This window comes from Balaenoptera musculus, chromosome 18, assembly GCF_009873245.2.
Source record: "Balaenoptera musculus isolate JJ_BM4_2016_0621 chromosome 18, mBalMus1.pri.v3, whole genome shotgun sequence".
Lineage (NCBI taxonomy): Eukaryota > Metazoa > Chordata > Mammalia > Artiodactyla > Balaenopteridae > Balaenoptera > Balaenoptera musculus.
In genome coordinates, this window is record NC_045802.1 from 28,915,359 (window position 1) to 28,942,508 (window position 27,150).

A 27,150-nucleotide genomic window follows, 5' to 3' on the forward strand; every position below is an offset into this window, starting at 1 on the left:
TTAAGATAGAATTAAATTTTTACTTATGTTCAGAACTCATACTTAATCTATTGCCAAAAGGTATTCATTCTACTAGTGATGTAAAGCCATTTTCTTTCTTCAAACTCTATTGCCATTATGTTAAACCAAGACACCACCATGACTGTCTTTCAATAGTCTATCATATCATAATTGTACATTAACAAATACATAATAATTCTAAGATATATCACATTTTAAGTGAAGTATATTGTCTACCATATGATGTACTTAGGACAGATATTTTACTTATTTATAGCAAATAATCCATTAGATATTACTAAAATATAAAAATTATCATGGAAATGAAATAAAAAGAGAGAAGGCAAAATACAAATTGGCCCCAAATTTACTGAAAGCATCCCTGTCCCTTTAAGGTGGTAGGGGAGACCACTTAGTATGATGGACATACAAAAAGAGTACTGAGAAAGATTACAGCATAGTAAAACCACCACAAATATGTATTAATGAAATAGACCAGCAATCATTGGAAGAATGCTGAATACTACCTAACCTTCAATGAAAAGGGAATTATATCGTTTTTTTTTTTTCTCCTTTCCATCATGATTCTCTCACTTTATAAAAACTGAGTATGTAGCCTTAGTGAATGAAGTAAAGGAATCACAAGAGAGAAAGACTGCCATTTTTTTTTTTTTTTTTTTCTTTGCTCTTTCTGTCTTATTTTGGCCTGGAGCTTTATTTTCTCTACTTAAGAAGAACTGTTGATTCAAGAAGACTAAAGGGGCAGCCAGAGGACGCAGGAGAATCATCAAGGAGCAAACTGCTTAGAGCTCAAGGCTAGATGTCAAGTGAAAAGTGGTCCAGTTGGAATCACCAAGTAGGCATTGAGTCAGGATTTCAGAGTAAAGTTCTCTTAAAAGTGTAAGATATGGATCTTTGCCTCACCACCTTCAGTTGAAATTTGTAAAACTCCTGAGAATAGCAATCAGAGTGCAAGACAGTAGGGAAATACCAACTTTACCTGGGCATGAATAATTGTACATAAATGAAACTTCTGAAGAACTTATTTCATTACCAGGAACCAAAATGTTCATATCTTAAATATCTACTGCAGTGCTAATTATTAAATAAGTTAAAACAGAATCTCAGAACTACCCGAAGGGTCTATTAGTCATTCCTGAGGATCATCCATGTAGTATATTTGTTGCACAGTAAGTCTGCAGTTATCCTTCAGAATTTCCATCCTTCTTTTTCTCTTACTTTAGCAAGCTACTTAGAGTAGCCTCCATTTTTCCACTCTCTTACACAGGCTTGCCAAGTATATTTGGTTATGATTGCTGTGTCTTGATGTTCCCAGAGAATCCAAACATGTGCTGCCTAAAGTGTACAAAATGCCCTCCTCTTTTTGGGCTGGAAGCAGTTCTACCTCTATTCAGACTATCAGAATATCTTCTTATTTTCATTTCCTTCTATCATAGTAACAGGGGTGATATCCAATAGGAATAAGAGATTTTCACGACTATATACTTCTTCTTTTTCCAGAACTTGTCTCCAAGGTTTTTTTTTTCTTTAACGAACATACACAAGAGGAATTCTGATGCATAAATGTGGCAGGAATCGTATCATTAGGATGTGCTGTTAGGAGTGTGTGTGTGTAAGGTGATGGAGAGGTGGGAATTGTCTTTTTACAGTAAAAAGACCAGCATATAAAATAACTAAAATAAAATTTTCATTAGGATTTAATTGATTTGTTTTGTTTCATTTATGTAGATTTTTATACTCGTGCTTATTTTATAAACTTAATAATATCATGTGTATTTACACATTTGGGTATCTTGCTGTTATGGTCAGTCTTTCATAATTAAAAAGTTCTTACTGTGCCTGTATTTATCAGCCTACTCACTTGTGAGTTTTAATTTTTATAATACTGGAAACAAGCTAACCAAGCAAATGAAAATTGTGTGAAAATGGGCTATGAGTAAATAATCTATAAATAAAGGCTTTATTCAAGGACTGTTATGATCACTGATGTTCCTTTCTAGTTATTGGTAATCTCCTGATAGCTGAAATTACCAATTATGGGACTATGTGTAGAGTAGGGTGGTATGATATAGTTTAAAATGTTGGTTAGATGGTACCATTTTTCAATACTGAGACAGAGGTATGGACTGCAATAATTGAATGCTACTTGTCAAAATACACTAATATCTGGTGTTGACCTAAGCAAATACTATTTCCCATCAGTTAAAATTTATACTTAATATTTACATTTAATTGGACTGTTGACCTTCCTAAAATTAAATGATTTACTTAATACTGCATTGATTAAGATCAATAAAATTGGTATGCATCTCTTCATATGGAAAGAGCCCAATGAATATCTTGTCAAACTGAATAATGAATAAGAGCCATGTGTATTCATACACGGATACGCATTCTATTATCATGTCCCAAAAAATACTTGAGGTTTCTCCATCACCCTTAGACTCTTTCATAGAATTAAGCTTCAAATAGTTTCTTTCTCTCTCTAGAATTTTCCTTTATTTCCCTGCACCAACATGTCTCTCAACTCTTTGTAATAGCTTTAGAAATCCACCTTTGTAGACTATTCACAGGGAGTAGGCTTTTATAAACAAAAGGCAGACCACCTCTTATATATCTTCCCTCAGAGAAATAACACTAGGCTAACAAATTGCTTGAACTGATGACACAAAACAAAGTATTGGTAGATTTTCAAAAAATGATTTTCAAATATTCTGTCCCACTCGAAACTTGATCAATATTTTTATCACATGCAGCTAGCTTTCCCCTTTTATAACTTCTCAGGTATTATTTCTAATAAATAGTTTTTTTTAAAAATCACTGCACAAAATTAGACATTATTCATAAAACATTACATTAGAATGAAATTAGTTTAGGACTGGTATTCAGAAACTTTGATGCTTAAAGTTTAACTGAATAAAATAGTCTTGATTTCAAATTCGATATATGTCACTAAAAACTATGTATCTATGTATCTATCACGTGTCAAGCTTAACCACGGCTTTTGCTGAATAGTACACTTCATATAAATCAGAGAACAAAATCTTACCTTTGAGTAATTAGCTTTGAATTCAATGAATTTTCTGAAAAAAAATAGGTTACCAGAGTAAATGATGTATTCAAGTACAGGACTATTACTTATCCTCTAGGTGACTAATGTAAGAAAGCAAGCTATGTGGATTAGAGATATATTTTTTGTATTTGCATTGAGGGTGCTTGTTTGAAGAGAAAAAACATTTATTGATAAGATAAATATTGCTTAAGAGTCACTTCTAAAAAATGTGAAACATTTTCCTTTGCCAATAAATATTTCTTGAATAGAGAAGGAGGAAGAAAAATTTTTGGAGACTCTTGTTGCTTCCATTACCATGTTTTCTGTTCAATATAAAGACAGAGTTAAATCTTATTTAGTCTCCTCCTATCCATTTCTAAAATAATATAGGGAAATGATATCAGTTATGACATTGCCACCTCTGAAATATCTAGGGCACCAGGAGGAAGCATAAGTATTAATTGAGTCTCTTTCCATATATGCTTCTATTGTACTACTTCCTTTAAATTAATAGAGCCTTTCTTTTAGTGTATAAACAATTTTAAGTCACGTACATATTTAAAGAGTCTTTGCAGTGCACTGAAAGTAATACAGCTCTATTAAAAGGAACATAGCTATTGAAGAATGTTATAAATGTAGCAACTAGTATATCGAGGAGTCTCAAAACAGAGGGGTATAAATGACATTTTTGTAAATTCACTGAATTTAATCAGGCTCTATCAAATCTCCATGTTTATCTCTGTTATATCTTGAGCAGATACCAAAATTCTCTGGTGACTTAGAAGTTTTAAAGATCAATCAAGTTAAGGATGAATTGATTTTAATTTTTCTCCTCCTTCAAGTACAGAGCCCATTTCATGTTTTTTTCTGGGACTGTAAATGGTGGGAATAAAAAAGGAAGTTTATGGTTAGCTTTAATTCACTTTTTCAAATTTCCTTTTCGAGGCTAGATTTTTCCAAATTCATGAGGAGATTGAAGAAAGGTGGGAAAGGAAGCATTTTTTACCTAACTGACACTTGCTTTATTCTACTTTGCTGTTTTTGACACTCTGGTTGGCCCTGATTGGTCATTCATGTCCTCTATGTGGCATATTCCAAGGACTTGTTCTTTCAAAGGATTTATGTGTGAGTTCTTTGAAGGACCCGGGAAAGATTCTACCTATGTAGACTTAGTTTGACCTAGTCCTTTTATAGGAATCCCCTTACCTCCTGCCACCCATGGATCCACAGTTCATGCTCTTTGTATTCATTATCTGCAGACAATCCTCTTGGGAGAAATAACAGCAGTTCAAGCTCTATTCATTTCTGGGGTGTCCACTTGACCTATGAAAAAACTCACTCCTTCTGTCCTGGAAGCACAGTGTGGAATGTTGTCTTTCCTATCGTTTTTATCCTTGCTCTATATCTCTTCAATTCTATTCTCCATTGCTCAGAGATGGACAGGAGAATTTTGGCATTTTTAGGAGATACTTATATGGATCAACTTTATTGAAAGTGAATGCACAGAGATATTGCAGCATGCAATATCTTCCCAATATCAAATGCTAGGCAATTCTTTTTAATTTATTATGAAGAAAATAATCTGTTTATAGTAGTAGTTATTTATTTTTGTTGAGGGTTCTCTGCTTTTCTGCCTGCTCCACAATCTTTTCTTCCATATAAAGATGTGCTCTTCCATTTCCTGAATTAAGATCTGGACACAGGGATCAGCTTGGTTCAACAGCTTAATTTCTTTGACAGACTGAGTCATTTCACTTGGGTATTTTGGTCCAACAGCAACCTTCACAATAGGGGTGCTTCAAAGTTGAGTGATATAAATGGCGGGCAGGATGACAAGTTGCACAGTGTTGCAGATTTCAGCACAAATTCTTGTTGGCATCTTATTAGCACATTTCCTAGAAGTACCTCCTCTAGGTCTCCCATCTCCCTTCCTAGCAGGTTCTCCAGATTACAGCATGCCATGTGGGGAACTTGGGGAAGGTCATCTACTGGAGTTGAGAAGCCTAAAGCTATACACTACAAAAACTCAACAGAACTGTATTTGGGCCTCAAGACAAAATTTTCTTTCACCTTTGAGCCATGCCACTGAATACTCGAGCAAATGCAATAAAAGACCCTTAGTTGTTTCTTTCCTGGAGCACAGGTTTTAGAGGTCATACTCTCCACCTGCTGCTCATCACCTTTTGGCTCTTCTACCTTTGGACTTGTTTCAAGAGCATGCCCATACTGGATGGGCTCCAAGGGTGCCTGCCCCTGTGCTGCTACAACTTCTTCATGTGCCTTAGCCTTGCATGCTCACGACTCTGAGCGATTTCTTTTTGAACGGACAATCTTGGCTTAGTCTAAGGCAAAGCCTTAGCATCAATTGCAAACATTTTGGAAACAAAGATAATAACTAGAGCAGTATATTCATTTCCATATTTCATAAAAGCTGTTTTAGTGCCTGGGTTTTGGTGAAAGAGAGTTAAGCTGTGCACATCATCTTGTTTCTTTTCTCTCTCAGCTATAATATCCAGGGGATTAGGAAGTTTCTCACACACTGTAGCAAGAACAGCATGGGATATGGGTAGTCACTGACTACAGATGGCATTAATTTGAACTTAAGGATCTGAATGTCATGCCACCTGAGCTCCAATTTTTAATCCTAAAGAAGTCACCATTTCATCAACTTTTTCTTTGTCATTTTTCAAGACAACATCACACAAATTCCATATATTTTATAGAGTCAAGTCTTCAAGCAAAGGTTTTCTTTAAACCTTTTAGAAAGGTTTCTTTCCTTTTGCCTAAAATCCAGGTGACAAACTTTCAATCTCTCCTTTTAGAAAACACACATATCCACACACATACATACACTTGGCTAATGGGAGAGTAAACCACACTCTTCTCCAAAGCTTGGACACTGTTTGACTACACTGACAGTGCAGTTGTGTTTCCCTCTCTTCCACACTCACTCTGACTTTTTTCCTGCCCGGTATTTTTTATGGAGCCTGAAAATTTAAGGAATATGTCATGATCACCTCTTAGTCTTAATGAAATCTTCTGACTCTGACTGACTCTCTCATTATTGGGAAAATTTTTCAATTAACAATAATCGCGCATCTGGTAAACCTCATTGGCTACGACACTGACACTGTGCAAAGCTGACTCTCTCATTATAAATGTGGGTTAGTTTGGACAGTTCTTTGGCTCCAATTCTGATTCAACGTGAAAAGCACTAATAAATATCCTGTTTTCTTATAATGATCAATAGGTATTCTGTCTTTTACTCTGGACTATTCTAATTTGAATTTATATTCTAAATTTCTAAGTTTCTTGTATCCCAATTAATTATAATATATTGAGTATTTGTTTTCTCTTGAAAGTTTGTGTTTCATGTAACCATGAATGCTAAGTATAATTTATGAATGTATTATTGTAATTATCACTGGATTCTACATTATCAGGTTGAATTTATAATACATAATTTAATATGCTGGTATTTTTTCTTCCTCCTTGTTACTAGAATTATTATAGCACATAAACTGTTTAGTCTTCCCTTCTCTTAAACTGTACTTGACACAAACATAGATCTTTTAAGAAACTTTGTTATAATTTCTCTCTATCATGTAAGGAGTTATCTGTTATTTTGATAAGTAAACATTATATATTTAGTTCCCAGAAATTATATATATATATATATATAATATATATATTAGTATATATAATATATACATTTATATAAGATACAAATTATCCCTACATAGAAAGCATATACATATATACATAGATATAGTTAATTTTCTCTTATTATAAATAATTTTAACTTTTAGTTTACCTTTTAGGTAACAACATAGAGAATTGTATTTTCACTTTGTTGTTGTTATTATCAACCCCCTCCCCTTGAAAATTTTGTTTTTGAGAATAACTTAATTGCATTTGATAATGTGGAAGAGATAACATGTATTTTAATTTGAAAAAATTGATTTATTTCTGATAAATAATAATCAAATTTATGGCCTTAATGTTTATATGAAAAGGACAGAAAGTTGATAGACTATCAAAATATCCTAGTCATACATATTTCCAATTAGCTGATATTTTAGAATTATAACTACAGGCATACCTCAGAGATATTGTAAGTTCAATTCCAAATACCACAATAAAGTGAATATCACAATAGAGTCACACAAATTTTTGGTTTCCCAGTGTATATAAAATTTATGTTTACACTATACCATAGTTTATTAAGTATACAATAGCATTTTGTCTAAAAAACATATACATACCTTAATTTAAAAACCTTTATTGGTCTAACATGCTAACCTTCATCTGAGCCTTCAGAAAGTCGTAATTTTTTTGCTGGTGGAGGGTCTTGCCTCAATGTTGATGGCTGCTGATTGATCAGGGTGGTGGTTGCTGAAGGTTGGGGTGGCCGTGGCAATTTCTTAAAATAAGACAACAATGAAGTTTTCCTCATCAATTGACTCTTCCTTTCGTGAATGATTTCTCTGTAGCATGCAGTGTTGTTTGATAGCGTTTAACCCACAGTAGAACTTCTTTCAAAATTACAAAACCTGCTGCTTATCAAAACCTGCTGCTGCTTTATCAGCTAAGTTCATGTAATATTCTAAATCCTTTGTTGTGATTTCAACAATCTTCACAGCATCTTCACTAGGAGTATATTCCACCTCAAGAAACCACTTTCCTCATTCATCCATAAAAGGCGACTCGTCATACATTAAAGTTTTATCATGAGATTGCAGTAATTCAGTCACTTCTTCAGTCTCCACTTCTAATTCTAGTTCTTTTGCTTCTTCCACCACATCTGCAGTTACTTCCTCCACTGAAGTCTTGAATTCTTCAAGGTCATCCATGAGAGTTGGGATCGATTTCTTCTTAATTCCTATTAATGTTGATACTGTAACCTCTTCTCATGAATTATAAATGTTCTTAATGTCACCTAGAAGGGAGAATCCTTTCCAGAAGGTTTTCAATTTACTTTGCCCAGATCCATCTGAGGAATCACTATCTATGACAGCTATAGGCTTATGAAATTCATTTCTTACATCATAAGACTTGAAAGTCTAATTACTCCTTAATTCATGGGCTGCAGAATAGATGTTGTATTAGCAAGTGTGAAAATAACATTAATTTCCTTGTACATCTCTATTAGAGCTCTTGGATGACCAGGTACCTTGTCAATGAACAGGAATATTTTAAAGAATATATTTTTTTTTTTTTTCTGAGCAGTAGGTTTCAACTTTGGGCTTAAAACATTCAATAAACCATGTTGTCAACAGATGTACTATCATCCAGACTTTGTTATTCAATTTATAGAGCACAGGAAAACTAGATTTAGTATAATTTTTAAGAGCCGTACCATTTTTGGAATGGTAATAAATGAGTGTTGTCTTTAACTTAAAGTCACCAACTATATTAACCCCTAAAAAGAGAGTCAGGCTGTCCTTTGAAGAATTGAAGCTAGGCTTTGCCTTATCCTCTCTAGCTACGAAAGTCCTAGATAACATCTTTTTCTAATATAAAGTAATTTTGTCTACATTGAAAATATGTTGTTTAGTGTATCCACCTTCATTATCTTGACTAGAGTGTCTGAATAACTTGCTGAAGCTTCTACATCAGCACTTATTTCTTCACCTTGTACTTCTCTGTTATGGAGATGGCTTCTTTCCTTCAACCTCATGAACCAGCCTCTGCTAACTTCAGACTTTTCTTCTGCATATTCCTCATCTCTCTCAGCTTTGCCAGAATTGAAGAGAGTTAGGACCTTCCTCTGGATTGGCTTTGGTTTAAGGGAATGTTGCATTTGGTTTGATCCTCTATCCAGACCACTAAAACTTTCTTCATGTCACCAAGAAGGCTGTTTTTCTTTCTTATCATTCATGTGTTCAGTGGAATAGCACTTTTAATTTCCTTCAAGAACTTTTCCTTTGCATTCACAACTTGGCTAACTGTTGGGTGCAAGAGGCCTAGCTTTTGGCCTATCTCAGCTTTCTACATGCCTTCCTCATTAAGCTAAATCATTTCTAGCTTTTGATTTAAAGTGAGAGATGTGTGACTCTTTCTTTCTCTTAGAAGTCACTGGAGGGTTATTAATTGGTTTAATTTCCATATTGTTGTATCTCAGGAAGAGGGAGGTCCCAAGATAGGGAGAAAGATGGGGGAATGGCTGGTCAGTGGAGCAGATTGTCACACACAACATTTATTGACTAAGTTTGCTGTCTTTTATGGTATGGTTTGTGGCATGCCAAAACAATTAGAAGAGTAGCATCAAAAATCACTGACGACAGACCACCATAACAAATATAATAATAATGAAAGTTTGAAATAGTGTGAGAATCACCAAACTGTAACCAAGAAACACATAGGAGCAAATGCTGTTAGAAAAATGGTGCCTACAGGCTTGCTTTATGCAGGGTTGCCACAAAACTTCAATTTGTATAAAATGCAATATCTGAGATGCTCAATGAAGTGAAGCACAGTAAAAAAAAGTATACCTGTATATCAGCTTATAACCTCAATTTAATAATGCCCAGATCAAATATTACTTTAAGGTAATAAAGCTTAAGCTTTCTTAACTATAGATATGAAATGGAACCATCACTCAGTGATACTTGAGCCAAAAATCCAGTGAATCTTGTGAATTTAGCAATTTAACTATATTCTGCAATATTCTGCATCCCTTCAGAATACCAGTATCCTTGCAGGAATGAAATGATGATTATTTCTATGAGTGGAGATGCTAAAACTGACAATGTTTAAAAATTTCTTCTAAACTATTTTCCTCACAAAATTAAAATTTTACCATAAAATAGAATATTTCAATGAAATTTGATTAACAAATGATTTTGTATTACTCGTGATGGGGTTTTATATTTTCTCAGTATAAGAAACTGGTATAGGCCACACATGTATTTCAGCTAATTATTTCCAGTGCAACAGTAGACTTAAATATCTGACTATATTATCTACTCCTATAGAGAGATGGCATGTTCGTATGTCATACTGTTTTTTATTTTTTGTTTTTAGGATGTAGTTCCTAAATTTTATTCTGTTCATATTCTGATATTTGAAATATTTTCAAAATCAATCATTTATTTACCTGTCTATAAGATACCTTCCTTTGTAATCAGAAGTAACACTTTTATAGTGTAGTAAAATTCTGAGTAACATTTTTAGTATTTCTACTTTCTTAATCTTGTAAATATAACTATATCAACTTTATCATTATATTTATTTTTTTAATTTTTATTGAAATATTGTTGACTTACAATGTTGTATTAATTTCTTCTATAAAGAGAAGTAACTCAGTTATATACATATATACATTCTTTTTTATATTCTTTTTCATTACGGTTTATCCTAGGAGACAGGATATAGTTCCCTGTGATATACAGTAGGACCTTGTTGTTTATCCATTATAAATGTAATAGTTTGCATCTACTAACCCCAAACTCCCAGTCCATCCACTACTTTCTGAGTGCAGCTCTGCTCTAATAAGTTTTACTGCATTGTATCTTACATGTTTGTGTGTTTACATTAGATAGGTTCTCAAGTTCCTGGTCTGCCATATTTCAGAACCAGAAGTGCCCTCCTTCGCTTTTCTATAAACCATCAGTGGATTGCATTTATTCCCATGGCTTTAGCTGCTGTCTATAAGCTGATTAACCCCCAAATCTCTATCTCTGGCATGGACATCTCATTTCAGTCCCAGAAATATACTTCTAATTGACAAGCAGAGATTCCCACCTGAATATCCCATAAAAATCTCAAACTCTGTATCTTCAAATTTATACTCACTCAAAACTGGATTTATTTTTTCAACTAATGTTATCACCATCCCATCAGTTTTCCACACATCTGTCAGTTTTCCTTTACTTTCCCACTCCCTTATCCCCTGTCATTCTAAAATTCCATACCTTAATGTTACCCAAATAAGTCCCCTCCTCTCCATTCCCACTGCCTTAATTCATGTCTACCTGTATTGTCTCCCAAATGTTATTCTTTTTTTTTTAATTAAAAAAAAACTTTTTATTGGAGAATAGTTGCTTTATGCTGCTGTGTCAGTTTCTGCTGCACAACAAAGTGAATCAGCTATATATATACATATATCACCTCTTTTTAGGATTTCCTTCCCATTTAGGTCACCACAGAGCACTGAATAGAGTTCTCTGAGCCACACAATAGGTTCTCATTAGTTATCTATTTTGTGCATAGCAGTGTATATATGTCAATCCCGATCTCCCAATTCATCCCACCAACCCCCTTTCCCCCTTGGTATCCATAAGTTTCTTGTCTACGTCTGAGTCTCTATTTCTGCTTTGCAAATAAGATCATCTATGCCATTTTTCTAGACTCCACATAAATGTTTTAATATATGATGTTTGTTTTTCTTTTTCTGACTTACTCCACTCTGTATGATAGTCTCTAGGTCATCCATTTCTCTGCAAATGACAAAATTTTGTTCCTTTTTATGTCTGAGTAATATTCCTTTGTATATATGTAACACATCTTTATCCATTCCTCGGTTGATGGACATTCTGGTTGCTTCTATGTCCTGGCTATTGTAAATAGTGTTGCAATGAACATTGGGGTGCATGTATCTTTTTGAATTATGGTTTTCTGGGTATATGCCCAGTAGTGGGATTTCTGGGTCATATGATAGTTCTATTTTAGTTTTTTAAGGAACTACCATAATGTTCTCCATAGTGGCTGGATCAATTTACATTCCCACTAGCAGCATAAGGGGGTTTCCTTTCCTCCACACCCTCTCCAGCACTTATTGTTTGTAGATTTTTTGATGATGGTCATTCTGACTGTGGTGAGGTGACACTTCATTGTAGTTTTTTTTTAAATTTATTTATTTATTTTTAATTTATTTTTGGCTGTGTTGAGTCTTCGTTTCTGTGCGAGGGCTTTCTCTAGTTGTGGCAAGCCGGGGCCACTCTTCATCATGGTGCACAGGTCTCTCACTATCGTGGTCTCTCTTGTTGCAGAGCACAGGCTCCAGAAGCGCAGGCTCAGTAATTGTGGCTCACGGGCCTAGTTGCTCCACGGCATGTGGGATCATCCCAGACCAGGGCTCAAACCCATGTCCCCTGCATTGGCAGGCAGATTTTCAACCACTGTGCCACCAGGGAAGCCCACTTCATTGTAGTTTTGATTTGCATTTCTCTAATAATTTGTGATGTTCACCAGCTTTTCATGTGTTTGTTGCCCATCTGTATGTCTTCTTTGGAGAAATGTCTGTTTAGGTATTCCACCATTTTTTGATTGAGTTGTTTGTTTATTTGACATTGAGCTGCATGAGCTGTTTGTCTATTTTGGAGATTAATCCTTTGTAAGTTGCTTCATTTGCAAATATTTTCTCCCATTGTGAGGGTTGTCTTTTCGTCTTGTTTATGGTTTCCTTTGATGTGCAAAACTTTTAATTAGGTCCCATTTGTTTATTTTTCTTTTCTCTCTCTCTTTTTTTTTGATGTAGACCATTTTTTAAAGTTTTTATTGAATTTGTTACAATATTGCTGCTGTTTTATATTTCGGTTTTTTGGCTGCGATGCATGTGGGATCATAGGTCCCCAACCAGGGATCAAACCCGCACACCCTGCATTGGAAGGCAATGCCTTAACCCCTGGACTGCCAGGGAAGTCCCTGTTTTTATTTTCATTAATCTAGGAGGTAGGTCAGAAAAGATCTTGGTGCAATTTATGTCAAAGAGTATTCTGCTTATGTTTTCCTCTAAGAGTTTTATAGTGTCTGGTAGGTCTTTAATCCGTTTTGAGTTTATTTTTGTGTATGGTGTTAGGGAGTGTCCTAATTTCATTCTTTTACATATAGCTGTCCAGTTTTCACAGCATCAAATATTATAGAGACTGTCTTTTCTCCATTGTATATCTTGCTTTCTTTGTCATGGATTAGGTGATCATAGGTGTGTGGATTTATCTCTGGGCTTTCTATTATGTTCTCTATTTCTGTTTTTGTGCCAGTACCATACTGTCTTGATTACTGTGGCTTTGTAGTACAGTCTGAAGTCAGGGAGTCTGATTCCTTCAGCTTCGTTTTTCTTTCTCAAGTCTGCTTTGGCTATTCGGGGTTTTTTGTGTTTCCAAATAAATTGTAAAATTTTTTGATCTATTTCTGTGAAAAATACCATTGGAAATTTGATAGGTGTTGCATTGAATCTGTAAATTGCTTGGGTAGTATAGTCATTTTCACAATATTGATTCTTCCAATCCAAGAACATGGTATATCACTCCAGCTGTTTGTGTTGTCTTTGATTTCTTTCATCAGTATCTTATAGTTTTCTGCATACAGTTCTTTTGCCTCCTTAGGTAGGTTTATTTCTAGGTATTTTATTCTTTTTGTTGTGATGATAAATGGGAGCGTTTCCTTAATTTCTCTTTCTGATCGTATGAGAATGCAAGAGATTTCTGTGTATTAATTTTTTTTTATTGGGGTATAATTGTTTTACAATATTGTGCTAGTTTTTACTGTACAGAGAATGGAGTTCCTTGTGCTATACAGCAGGTTCTCATTAGTTATCTACTTTATACATATTAGGGTATATATATCAATTCCAATCTCCCAGTTCATCCCATCCCCCACTCCCCACTTTCCCCCCTTGGTGTCCATAGGTTTGTTCTCTATATCTGTGTCTCTATTTCTACCTTGCAAACCAGTTCATCTGTACCATTTTTCTAGATTCCAAATATATACGTTAATATATGATATCTGTTTTTATCTTTCTGACCTACTTCACTCAGTATGACAGTCTCTAGGCCCACCCATGTCTCCACAAATGACCCAATTTTGTTCCTTTTTATGGCTAATATTCCATTGTATATGTGTACCACATCTTCTGTATCCATTCATCTGTGGATGGATATTTAGGTTGCTTCCATGACCTGGCTATTGTAAATAGTGCAGCAATTAACATTGTGGTGCATGTATCTTTTTGAATTATGGATTTCTCTGGGTATATGCCCAGTAGTGGGATTGCTGGGTCATATGGTAATTCTATTTTTAGTTTTTTAAGGAACCTCCATGCTGCTCTCCATAGTGGCTGTATCAATTAACATTCCCACCAACAGCACAAGAGGGTTCCCATTTCTCCACACCCTCTCCAGTATTTATTGTTTGTCGGCTTCTGTTGATGCCCATTCTAACCTGTGTAACGTGATACCTCATTGTAGTTTTGATTTGCATTTCTCTAATAATTAGTGATGTTCCGCAACTTTCATGTGTCTCTTAGCCATCTGTATGTCTTCTTTGGAGAAAAGTCTATTTAGGTCTTCCACCCATTTTTGGATTGTGCTGTTTGTTTTTTTTTTTGATATTGAGCTCCATGGGCTTTTGGTATATTAGGTAGGATAATCCTTGGTCCATTGAATTTTTATAAATATTTTCTCCCATCTGAGGGTTGTCTTTTCATCTTGTTTATGGTTTCACTTGCTGTGCAAAAGTTTTTAAGTTTTGTTAGTTCCCATTTGTTTATTTTTGTTTTTATTTCCATTACTCAGGAGGTGGGTCAAAAAGATCTTGCTGTGATTTATGTCAAAGAGTGTTCTGCCTATATTTTCTTCTAAGAGTCTTATAGTGTCTGGGCTTAAATTTAGGTCTTTAATCCATTTTGAGTTTATTGTGTATGGTGTTAAGGAGTGTTTTAATTTCATTCTTTTACATATAGCTGTCCAATTTTCCCAGCAACACTTATTGAAATGAGTGTCTTTTCTCCATTGTATATCCTTGTCTCCTTTGTCATAGCTTAGGTGAGCATAAGTGGGTAGGTTTATCTCTGGGCTTTCTATCCTGTTCCATTGATCTATATTGCTGTTATTGTACCAGTACCATGCTGTCTTGATTCCTGAAGCTTTGTAGTACAGTCTGAAGTCAGGGAGTCTGATTCCTTCAGCTTCGTTTTTCTTTCTCAAGTCTGCTTTGGCTATTTGGGGTCTTTTGTGTTTCCAAATAAATTGTAAAATTTTTTGATCTATTTCTGTGAAAAATACCATTGGAAATTTGATAGGTGTTGCATTGAATCTGTAAATTGCTTGGGTAGTATAGTCATTTTCACAATATTGATTATTCCAATCCAAGAACATGGTATATCACTCCATTTGTCTTTGATTTCTTTCATCAGTATCTTATAGTTTTCTGCATATAGTTCTTTTACCTCCTTAGGTAGGTTTATTCCTAGGTATTTCATTCCTTTTGTTGTGATGATAAATGGGATTGTTTCCTTAATTTCTCTTTCTGATCTTTCGTTGTTAGTGTATAGGAGTGCAAGGGATTTCTGTGCATTAATTTTGTATGCTTCTACTTTAACAAATTCATTGATTAGCTCTAGTAGTTTTCTGGTGGCATCTTCAGATTTTTCTATCTATATATAGCATCATGTCATCTGCAAACAGTGACAGCTTTACTACTTTTTTTCTGATTTGGTTTCCTTTTATTTCTTTTTCTTCTCTGATTGCTGTGGCTAAAACTTCCATAACTATGTTAAGTAATAGTAGTGAGAATGGATATCCTTGTCTTTTTCCTGATATTAGAGGAAATGTGTTATATTTTTCACCATTGAGAATGATGTTTGCTGTGGGTTTGTTGTTTGTTGTATATGGCTTTTATTATTTTGAGGTAGGTTCCCTCTATGGCCACTAGTGCAGAGTTTATATCATAAATGGGTGCTGAATTTTGTCAAAAACTTTTTCTAAATCTATTGAGATGATCATATAGTTGTATTCTTCAATTTTTTAATATGGTGTATCACATTGATTGATTTGCATATATTGAAGAATCCTTGCATCCCTGGGATAAATCCGACTTGATCATGGTGTATGATCCTTTTAAAGTGTTGTTAGATTCTGTTTGCTAGTATTTTGTTGAGGATTTTTCCATCTGTATTCATCAGTGGTATTGGTCTGTAATTTTCTTTCTTTGTAGTATCTTTGTCTGGTTTTGGTATCAGGGTGATGGTGGCCTCATAGAATGAGTTTGGGAGTGTTCCTCCATCTGCAATTTTTGGAAGCATCTGAGAAGTTTAGGTATTACCACTTCTCTAAATGTTTGGTGGAATTCACCTGTTAAGCCATCTGGCACTGGACTTTTGTTTGCTGGAAGATTTTTAATCACAGTTTCAATTTCATTACTTGTGATTGGTCTGTTCATATTTTCTCTTTCTTCCCGGTTCAGTCTTGGAAGGTTGTGCTTTTCTAAGAATTTGTCCATTTCTTCATGGTTGTCCATTTTATTGGCATATCAGTTGCTTGTAGTAGTTGCTTCTGATCCTTTGTATTTTCACAGTGTCAGTTGTAACTTCTACTTTTTCATTTCTAACTTTATTGATTTGAGTTCTCTCCCATTTTTTCTTGATGTGTCTGGCTAAAGTTTTACCAATTTTATTTATCTTCTCAAAGAACCAGCGTTTAGTTTCATTGATCTTTACTACTGTTTTCTTTGTTTATATTTCATTTATTTCTGCCCTAATCTTTATGATTTATTTCCTTCTATTAACTTTGAGGTGTGTTTTTGTTGTTGTTGTTATTTCTCTCGCTGTTTTAGGTGTAAGGTTAGGTTGTTTATTTGAAATTTTTCTTGCTTCTTGAGGTAGGATTGTACTGTTATAATCTTCCTCTTAGTACTGCTTTTGCTGCATCCCATAGGTTTTGGGTTGTAATGATTTTGTTGTCATTTGTTTCTAGATAATTTTTGATTTTCTCTTTAATTTCTTCAGTGATCCCTTGGATTTTTAGTAGCACATTATTTAGCTTCCTTTTGTTTGTGTGTTTTTTTTTTTTTTTACAGTTTTTTTTCCTGTAATTGATTCTTATCTCAATGTTGTGGTCAGAAAAGATACTTGATATGACTTAAATTTTCTTAAATTTACTGAGGCTTGATTTGTGATCCAAGGTGTGATCTATCCTGAAGAATGTTCCATGTGTACTTGAGAAGAAAGTGTATTATTCTGCTTTCCTATGGAATGTCCGATAAACATCAATTAAGTTTGTCATTTAAGTTTTGTATTTCCTTTTTAATTTTCTGTCCCCATGATCTATCCATTCATGTAAGTAGAGTGTTAAAGTTCCCCTCTATTATTGTGTTACTGTCGATTTACCCTGTTATGGCTGTTAGCACTTGCATTCTGTATTGCAGTGCTCCTATGTTGGTTACATACATATTTACAATTGTTATATTTTCTTCTTGGGTTGATTTCATGATCATTATGTGTGTCCTTCCTTGTCTCTTGTAATAGTCTTTATTTTAAAGTCTATTTTGTCTGATGTGAGTATTGCTACTCCAGCTTTCTTTTGATTTCCATTTGCATGGAATATCTTTTTCATCCTCTCACTTTCAGTCTGTAGGTGTCCCTAGGTCTGACGTGGGTCCCTTGTAGACAGCATATATATGGGTCTTGGTTTTGTACCCATTCAACCAGTCTGTGTGTTTTGGTTGGAGTATTTAATCCATTTACATTTAATGTAATTATCTATATGTATGTTCTTATTACCATTTTCTTAATTGTTTTGGGTTTGCCTTTGTGTTTTTCTTCTCTTGTGTTTCTTGCCTAGAGAAGTTCCTTTAGCATTTGTTGTAGAGCTGGTTTGGTGGTGCTGAATTTGCTTACCTTTTGCTTGTCTGTAAAGTATTTGATTTCTCCATTGAATCTGAATGAGATTCTTGCTGGGTAGAATAATGTTGTTTGTAGGTTTTTCCCTTTCATCACTTTAAATCTATCCTGCCACTCCCTTCTGTCCTGCAGAGTTTCTGCTGAAAAATCAGCTGATAACCTTATGGGGATTCCCTTGTATGTTATTTGTTGCTTTTAATATTTTTTCTTTGTATTTAATTTTTGTTAGTTTGATTAATATGTCTCAGCATGTTTCTCTTTGGGTTTATCCTGTATGGGACTCTGCACTTTCTGGACTTGGAGGCCAATTTCCTTTCCCAAGTTAGTGAAGTTTTCAACTATAATCTCTTCACACATTTTCTCAGATCATTTCTCTTTCTCTTCTTCTAAAAGAAGCATGGTCTACCTAGGAAATGAGGTGTCATTGCTGAGTTGTTTGCAAGGGGTGGTGTTGCCACTGCCCCCACATGCCAGCCCTTACCTCCATAGGCACTGGGAGGGATTCCCACCAGAGAAAGTGTGCCACTGTCTGGTGCAGCTGCCTGCCAGTTTCTGCTGCAGGCACTTCATGCACACCCCAGTTGTGGCTGCCATACCCCTCCATGGCCTGAATGAATAAGTGTGCCCCAATCAGTCACTGCTTTCACTCCTCTTGCCTGTGTGGGGAACAGAAGCCTGAGGGTGACACACATACAAAGGTGGGGCCAGAAACAAAGCTGAGCACCAGGGGTGGTGCAACTAAGGAAGAGGATCAGAAAGCTCTCCATGAAGCTGCACAAACCATGAATTAAATCCCTACAATTGCCTTGGTAAACCCTGGAATATCTGAATAGAAAACGAGTGTTCCCACAACTGAGACCAGTTTAGCTATAGCAACAATGGACTTTGGGAGCAAGTACACGCAGGAATTGGGCCAGGTCAGAGACTGAGCTGGCCCCACAGGGCCCACAGGAGGTCCAGAGGCCTACCTAGAGGTATTTGACGGCCTCCTTGGGAGGCAGATGTTGGCTATGGCTCACTGTGGGAGCAAGGACACAAACAGAGGAGGTCCGGGAAAATATGCTTAGTACTAGTATTCTTTTTTTGTGTGTTTTGTATTGTTCCATTGTTGGTGGTGGTGTTTTTTTTATTTATTATTTTTATTTTTTTACTTTTTAATATATTTTTTTAATTTTTGTATTTTTACTTTACTTTTTTGTTCTTTTGTGGGGTTTGTTTTTCTTGTTTTTCTTTTTCTTGGTCGTTTTTATGTGTTTAATGTTTTCTTTGCTTTCTTTTTTCTTTTTATTTTTTAGTTTGTACTTTGTATTTTTGGTTTTTTTTTTTTTTTTTCATTTTTTGTTTTTGTTAGTTTAGACCTTATGGATAGCTTTCATTTTTGAGTTTTTTTTTTTGTTCTGTTGTTATTTGATTTCTTATTCTTTTTTTTTTTTTTTCTTTTCTGTCTGCTTCTTTGTTTTTGTTTGGTTTTGTTTTTATCATTTGTCTTGGGTATGGTTTGTCTGTTTGTTTTCTTTCTTCTTTTTTATGTGTGTGTGTGTGTGTGTGTGTGTATTGTTCCTCTTTGTTTTTGTTTTTACTGTTTGTCTTGAGTTTCATTTGTCTCTTTGTTTTCTTTTCCTTTTTTTTTTTTTCTTTCTTTTTACTCTGGCACTGCTGTGAAGCTTGTGGTCTCTTGGGTCCCCAGCCAGGGGTCACACCTGGGCCTCCAGGGTGGGAGTGTCGAGTCCAGGATGCTGGACTGCCAGAGAATTCCCAAGACAAGGGAATATTAATCAGCGTGCACTCTCCCAGAAGTATCCATCTTGACACCAAGACCCAGCTCCATCCAACTGGCTGCTGGATCCAGAGCTGGACACCACACACCAAACAACCAGCAAGACAGGAACACAGCCCCACCCATATGCAAACAGGCTGCCTAAAGTGGTACGAAGCTCACAGACACCCCAAAACAAACCACATGATGTGGCCTTGCCCATCAAAGGGAGAAGATTCAGTTCCTCCCACCAGTGCACAGACACCAGTCTCTCTCACTAAGAAGCCCACACAAACCCCTGGACTGACCTCACACACCAGTGAGCAGATAAAAGAAGCAAGAGGAACTATGACCCTGCAGCCTGCCAGAAGGAGAATATAAACAGAGTAAGTTAGACAAAATGAGATGACAGAGAAATATGTTACAGACAAAAGAGCAAGGTAAAAACAAATAACACCAAATAAATGAAGAGGAAATAGGCAATCTACCTGAAAAAGAATTCAGAGTAATTATAGTAAAGATCATCCAAGATCTTGTAAATAGAATGGAGGCACAGATCAAGAAGATACAAGAAATATTTAACAAGTACCTAGAAGAACTAAAGAACAAACAACCAGTGATGAACAACACAATAACTAAAATGAAAAATATACTAGAAGGACTCAATAGCAGAATAACTGAGGTAGAATAACAAATAAGTGAGCTGGAAGACAGAATGGTCGAAAACAATTCTGCAGTGCAGAATAAAGAAAAAAAGAATGAAATGAGTACAGTCTCAGAGACTTCTGGGACAACATTAAATGCACTAACATTCAAATTGTAGGCTTGTGAAGCTGCATGGAGAGCTTTCCGATCCTCTTCCTTAGTTGCACCACCCCTGGTGCTCAGCTTTGTTTATGACCCCACCTCTGCATGTGTGCCACCCTCAGGCTTCTGTTCCCCACACAGGCAAGAGGAGTGAAAGTAGTGACTGATTGGGGCACACTTACTAATTCAGGCCATGGAGGGGTATGGCAGCCACAACTGGGGTGTGCATGAAGTGCCTGCAGCAGAAACTGGCAGGCAGCTGCACCAGACAGTGGCACACTTTCTCTGGTGGGAATCCCTCCCAGTGCCCATGGGGGCAAGGTCTGGAATGTGGGGGTGGTGACAGCCCCTCCCCTTGCAAACAACTCAGCAATGGCACCTAATTTCCTAGGCAGACCATGCTTCTTCTATGGGTACTCCCAGCCACAGAGCCCTTCACTCCCATCCCTTCTGTTATATCTGCACCGCCAACAGTGCTCCTCTCCCCAATCCACTCTCTTAACCCCACACTTTAGCACTCAGCCCCTGCCAGCAGTGGTGGATTCCCATCTCAGGCAGGGGTGCCCAGGGCTGATTCCTGAGGAAGCTTTGTGATTGGTGGTGCTCAGGACCCCAGAGCCTATGAGGGTGGAAGAGACCTTGGCTTGAGGGAAGGGTGAGCCTGCTCAGATGAGTGCCCTTCCCAGTGCCCATGGATGCTGAAGCCAGCAGGTGGGGAAGGAGGTTACATTGACAGCCCCGTCCCTTGCACGTTACTCAACAATGATGCCCTGCTTCTATGGTGTCCCGGGATTTTTCCACAAACTTTCCTGGTTGGGGAGCTCCTTACTCCTGTCCCTTCAGGCTGTCTTTTCACAGACAACAGCTGTCCCCTCCCCGGGTCCACGTTCCAAACCTCACTTTCCAGCATCAAGCCCACTTCCACAATAGGAGACACACAACTCAGGCTGGAGTGTGCAGGGTGGCAGTATAGACCAAGTGCACAGTTCTTACTTTGTCTTGCCTTCCACACACTGTCTGCTGCATTCTCCTTTGATTCCCTGAAAGTCCCTTTCTGTCCCAGCCAATTTTCCCACCATGAGGAGGTTTTTCTGATTGTGGAAACCTGTCCTCACCTTCAGCTTCCCACCAGGATTGCTGGTCCTTTTTTTTTGATTGCTCTTTTCTTTTTTTCTTTCTTTCATCCTACCCAGCTGTGAGGAGATTTTTCTTGTCCTTGTAGGTGTCTGAAATCTTCCACTGATGTTCAGCAAGTACTCTCTCAGAATTGTTCCATTTGTAGATGTATTCTTGATGTACTTGTAGGAGAGACAAATTCTGCATCCTCCTATTCTTCCATCTTAACTCTGCTCCCTATCATTATATTTAAAACTTATAGACACAGGTTAGAGATATAAGACCATATATTTCCTTTTTTTTTTCCTTTTGGCCTAACAATCTTCAATACACTTTATCCATTCAGTTATTTTACATTGTAGAATAGTCACCTTTACTTGAGGACATCATTTACTTTTATTTGAATACTCTTTGAAAAGAATATCTTAATCATCACATTGAATTGTAGCATTTTCTATATATGATGCACAAGTAATACTAAGTCTATAGTTAAAAAATAATTTCTCACCATAGAAAGGGAAACAAACTAAAATTATGATAAATAAGATAAAAACTAAATTAATAACTTATAAACAAAGAATATAATCAACCAGTTAGTGACCAATACTTAGGGAAATATTATATTTATATTTGCTACCATAAGAGAAGTCTGTCATATCTCAATTCCAAGCATTTGTAATATAGCTGGCTCTATTTTCAGCTCTTCATATGCATCAATTCATTTAATTTTTACAAAAATCTAGTGAAGTAGATATTACCATTTTCCTTTTATAAATGAGGAAACAAATACAAAATAATATGTAACTTGTCCAAGTTTGCATATAAGGAAAAAAGAGCTGAGTTTCACACCCAGTTGTTCTGTATCCTGAACCATTTCTCTATACTGTTCTTTCATGAGGTGACCAAGTACATTTTATTCTTTATGTGTACCTATTCCTTTTTAAATTTTTTCTTGGTAAGTGAAAAATATGTTCTCAAGCTTGAAGTTATGTAATTAGTTCAGCCACAATTCAACAAGTCAAGTCTATTGATCTTTCAGATGCATAGAAGAAGCTCATGACATTGGCAGAATATCTATTAATATAAACACATGCAATTGGGAAAAATTATTTTCCTGTCTACTACTACTTTGTTGGGTTTACCTAACATTTCACTATAATTGTTAGGGAAATAGTTATGTCTCAATTTAATGTAACAAAGCTTACCAAACTGATGCTAAATACTAGTCAATTATTTAACTTTTTGTAATTCCATTTTTTTTTTTTTTTTTTTTTTTGCTATACAGCAGGTTTGTAATTCCTGCTGTAGGAATTGCAGGAGGGAGCTCATTGCAAAACTATATCTTTGGGAGCTCATTGCAAAACTATATCTTTTTATTATTATTTTATTTTAGTAAAAAGTTTGTTTTTCACTATAGTGAGATTAGAGGATCAAATGACAATGAAATCTAGACAAATATAGTTTATAGCCTTTATTTGTTTACTTGTTTGTTTATTTAGTCTCTTGGAAAAAGAATGCTGAACTTACTAAAGTGTTTGTAACTTGTAATGCACTGGGCCATTTTAGCTTGAACCTGTGACAAATGCTGGTTCTGGATGGCCCTCTGCTCTCAGTCAGGCAGTGGAATTGATTTACAACCTCCTGAGCCCTTCAGAAATATCCCTTTTTCTTCCAGGACTCAAATTAAGTTAAGGTTCTTTAGACACATTTTATATTCTAACTAAAAAGGAAATGAGTATAAAAAGAGTTTTCAATTTTAGATTTCTCAGTCCCCAGCTTTAATTATAATGGAAATTATGTTTTGTTTTCTAATATGAACATAGAAAAGGACAAATTTCAATAGAATAGTGATGTGGTGTATATTCCAGACGTGTTAGACCAATAAATAAAAATAAAAGCTGAGTAAAAAATCACATTTTTAACCTGAATCATGATACGGAAGCAAGATAAACCAGTGAAGCATATTAATCACATTGCGTGAGGCTTTCTTATTATTTTTCTCATCTTTCTTTCTTTTAACTTCTGCTTTGTAGAATATTTTCTTAAATACTTAAAATGAAAAATTAAAGCTGATATATTTTTGAAGTGCTGTTTAGGAGAGAATTTTTTTAAATTAAAGCAACAGATGTAAATGTGGTTAACAGGATATATGTGATCAGAATAAAGACATTGGTGAACTTTTAGTTCATGATTAAGAGTTTTTAACTTCTGCCTTTAAGTCTCACAATAAATCTCATTTCTTTTCATTCTTCTAGATTTTATTCCTTGAACTTTTTTCTGTAAACACCAATCACTTGAAACTGAATATCCAGAAGATCAGCCCTTTCAAGTCATATGTCCTGCCTTACTAAACTAGGCTAATATAGAAAATTCTAAGGGATGTCCCTTTTTTTGTTCTTTTTTTTTTTTTTTTCAAATCATTTGCTCTTTCCATTCAAGGCAAATGTCACCACCAACTACTAAAGTATTATTGCAGGCATATTTTATTCATATAGTAAACATTAAAAACTGTGATTTAGTTGAATTTTTCTTAGACTCCAAGACTGCTTCTAAAAATCATATAAGACTAACTCACATTCATGACAGATTTATTAAGGACAAGTGATATATTAAATGCTTGGAAGTTATATTTTACATTAAAGGTAAATTAAAACCATAAATTAAATGTGTACACAGATGAGCCTAGTATTAGCAAACTGTAATCAGGTACTGTTTAATTTTCCTGTACTAGATAGATTCATCAGGACCCACTGAGTCTCTCTGGTAATTTTCCGTATGCCCCATATGTCTGACATTTTCTTCATTAGAATCAGATCTCCTTACAATCATAAGGCAAAGCACATTTTTATATTAGGGAGAAAGGATGGCGTTACTATCTCAATATTTTAATCTGGAAAACATATATCTGCTATTCTCTATAATGACATATTTGGGAAGTCAAATATCCTTAAAAGGACATTTACTATAATAAAGTCAGTCTACTCTTTAAAAACTTAAGTAATGAGTAGAGTTTTGTGTGTAAATGTGTGCTTAAGTTTAAAATGTATAGATTTACAAAAAAAAAAAAAAATGCCGAAGTTCAGTAAATTTATTTTGTCAAAACAATTGATATCTTGAGCATTACTGAGCCAATAGGACATCAAAATAAAAATTTTCTAAAGTTAAAAGCATATTACATTAACAAACAAATGATTTGCAGTCACAAAATTATAAATGCAGTTTGGGTTGGGCGTAGGTGGAGGTGAGTTAATCCAAACTACAGCAATGGAAGTCTTCAAACTATCTTCTGAACAAGACCACTGATTTTTCCTTTCATCTCTTTTTGCGACATTGAGTTCCCTTTAAGAAAAAAAGAATCAATGGAATATCACAGTTGGTAATTTGCTACAAATTCTTGAGACTATACAAGGTATAATCTGGCTAAATTACATGTGGTTTCCATATTAGCTTGTTTGGCAGGATGATCTACTACAAAGTAGGCTGGTTGCCCCACTAGTCAATCCCCTAGTAGTTAAAATTTCCTCTATATCCATCACTGTTATAAAAGCTTCCATAGCCACATCCACCAAACTCTCTGCAGCTGCTTCCATCACCTCTGCTGTTGCCAGTACAGCTGCTACTGAAGCTGGAATTGCTAAAAACACTACTATGTGGATAACGTCTGGCACAAATCCTCCACAGAATCTATTACTCTTAGAATGTCCATGACAGCTACCCTTGTACTGGTGTTGATATGCCTTATTTTCAAACTAAGATGGCACATATCATTTAGCTTACACAAGAAGATCCAACAAACCCTTGGTCATATTTATGTTCCTCTTGTTAAAGAACAAGGTGGCAAGGCCAAGGTTTCCTGCACATCCTGTGCAGTCAATGCAATGTACATTTTCTTCAATACCGTTTGGCAAGTCAAAATTGACAACTTGTTTCCCATTTGAAATGTGCAGTCCTCTTGCTGTTCCTGCTCTAGCCACTAGAATTGGGCTTTTTCCTGAGAGGAACTGGTGAAGACTTCTTCATCATCTCTCCAAGATCATTCTCCATGGATACTGGTACAAGCATATCCTTCATGGTGTAAAAAGTCCTCCAGACTATCCGCACCCTTTTGGACTCCACAAACACTAAGGTCAATGAATTCTTTCCTGTTGCATTTAAAAGGTTAAGCAGAAATAACTGTTTGTCTTACTCTTTTCATGTGAGGTTCTCAGAAGTAGAGTCAATATTCTTGCAGACAAAAAGACGTATTCAGCCAAGAAATCATGAGCAAGTATCTGTATTTCCTTAGGGAAAGGAGCACTAAACATGTTATGGTAAACTCCCTTTGGTGGCATACTATCTTGTTCAAGTATTCCATATGTCTGAGGTTCAAATCCAATATCAATATCAGATCCACTTTATCCAACACAAGTATTTGTGGAACTCTAATATTTTCTCCTTCCGTCATGTCTACCAGGGCTCCAGGAGTAGCAACTAACATGTGCCATCCACATTCTAAGTATCGAATCTGCTAACCAATATCAGCATCACCATAAATGATGTAAGGACTATCTCCAGGCCAGTATGAAATTTTTCTGGCTTCCTTATAGATTGGTACTGCCAAATCTCTCTTGTTGGTGCTAATACCAAAGAGACTGGATATTGGATACTGCCCTTACCTTCTGTTTTCCTTCATGGCCCTCAAAGTCTCTCCTTGACCATCTGAATAAATCTGACTCAAGATCGACAAGAGAAATGCTGCAATTTTTACAGATGCTGTTTGGGTACAAGACATCAAGTGTCTTTTCTCTTTCATAAAAAGAATAGCACAAGTTTGCAGTGGAGCCAAGTGAGTATAACAAGTAAGCGTGATGTTTCCCATAATAGTTTCTCCCATCTTAACATCAATAAAACTTTCAATGTGTGGGAGATAGCTATTGCCTTTTGCCTCAATTGAAATGTCATATTTCTCAAAGTTAATCCCAGTGTTATCTTCAGAAAAATGTTCCTGTTCCAAGCAGTCACTTGGAAATGGTTTTGACCAAACATCTTTATCTATTTGTCACACCAATGACAGTTTCTACCACGTTCAAATTTTCCAAAGCCACATCTGTCACCATGGCAGCCAGTGTTGTTATAGTCACTCTCCTCAGTATCATCAAACCTTCCCTTTAGTCACTTCCACCATCACTGAAGAAACTAGACTTTCCTCTTGAATCATTATGAGACTCAAAATGCTACATGTATCCTTATCTTTACTAGAACTCCACCCTGAACTGTCTTTATCGTAGATTTGTTTAGTAATTTCTTTGTTCCTTGAATGAAAAGGAATATAGCACCCTTTGCCGGCTGTCCTTCCTTGACTCTGATTATCTGGAGAATTCATGTTGCTGGTCCAGACCAAGGGCATTTTCTACTGACACAGGAGCCATCCGTGAAGAACACAGAGAACTTGGAATTTCCCTCTGCTGCTGAGTATGTTGGACGAACAGTAAATGCCTCTCACTGGAGAACTGTGGCTCTCTAACACATATAGAATTTTGTTCCAAAAACTGAGGTCTCCAGATATATAACCATGTTTGAAAGAAATGTCTTTGAACAATTTACAATTCAAAAAAAAAAGCTTTACGACATTATCACCCAATGATTATAAGTATGGCTAAGAAATATTTGATAAATGTGTATTTTAATGGTTTAAATGTTTTCTAAATAAATTTTAAATTATTTAATTATTTAAAAACCACCTCTTCAGATGTGTTTAATTAAAACTTCCCTAATCAGACTATCATACCAGGTTAAACG

General features: G+C 35.6%; 3 pseudogenes; all 3 read right to left on the reverse strand.

The window, feature by feature from the left end:
* Window positions 1-1,419: 1,419 nt before the first annotated feature.
* On the reverse strand, window positions 1,420-5,784 carry LOC118884039 (annotated as a pseudogene).
* A 256-nt stretch (window positions 5,785-6,040) lies between these two features.
* LOC118884459 lies at window positions 6,041-6,215 on the reverse strand (annotated as a pseudogene).
* Window positions 6,216-24,840: 18,625 nt separating this feature from the next.
* Window positions 24,841-26,810, reverse strand: LOC118884040 (annotated as a pseudogene).
* Window positions 26,811-27,150: the final 340 nt, after the last annotated feature.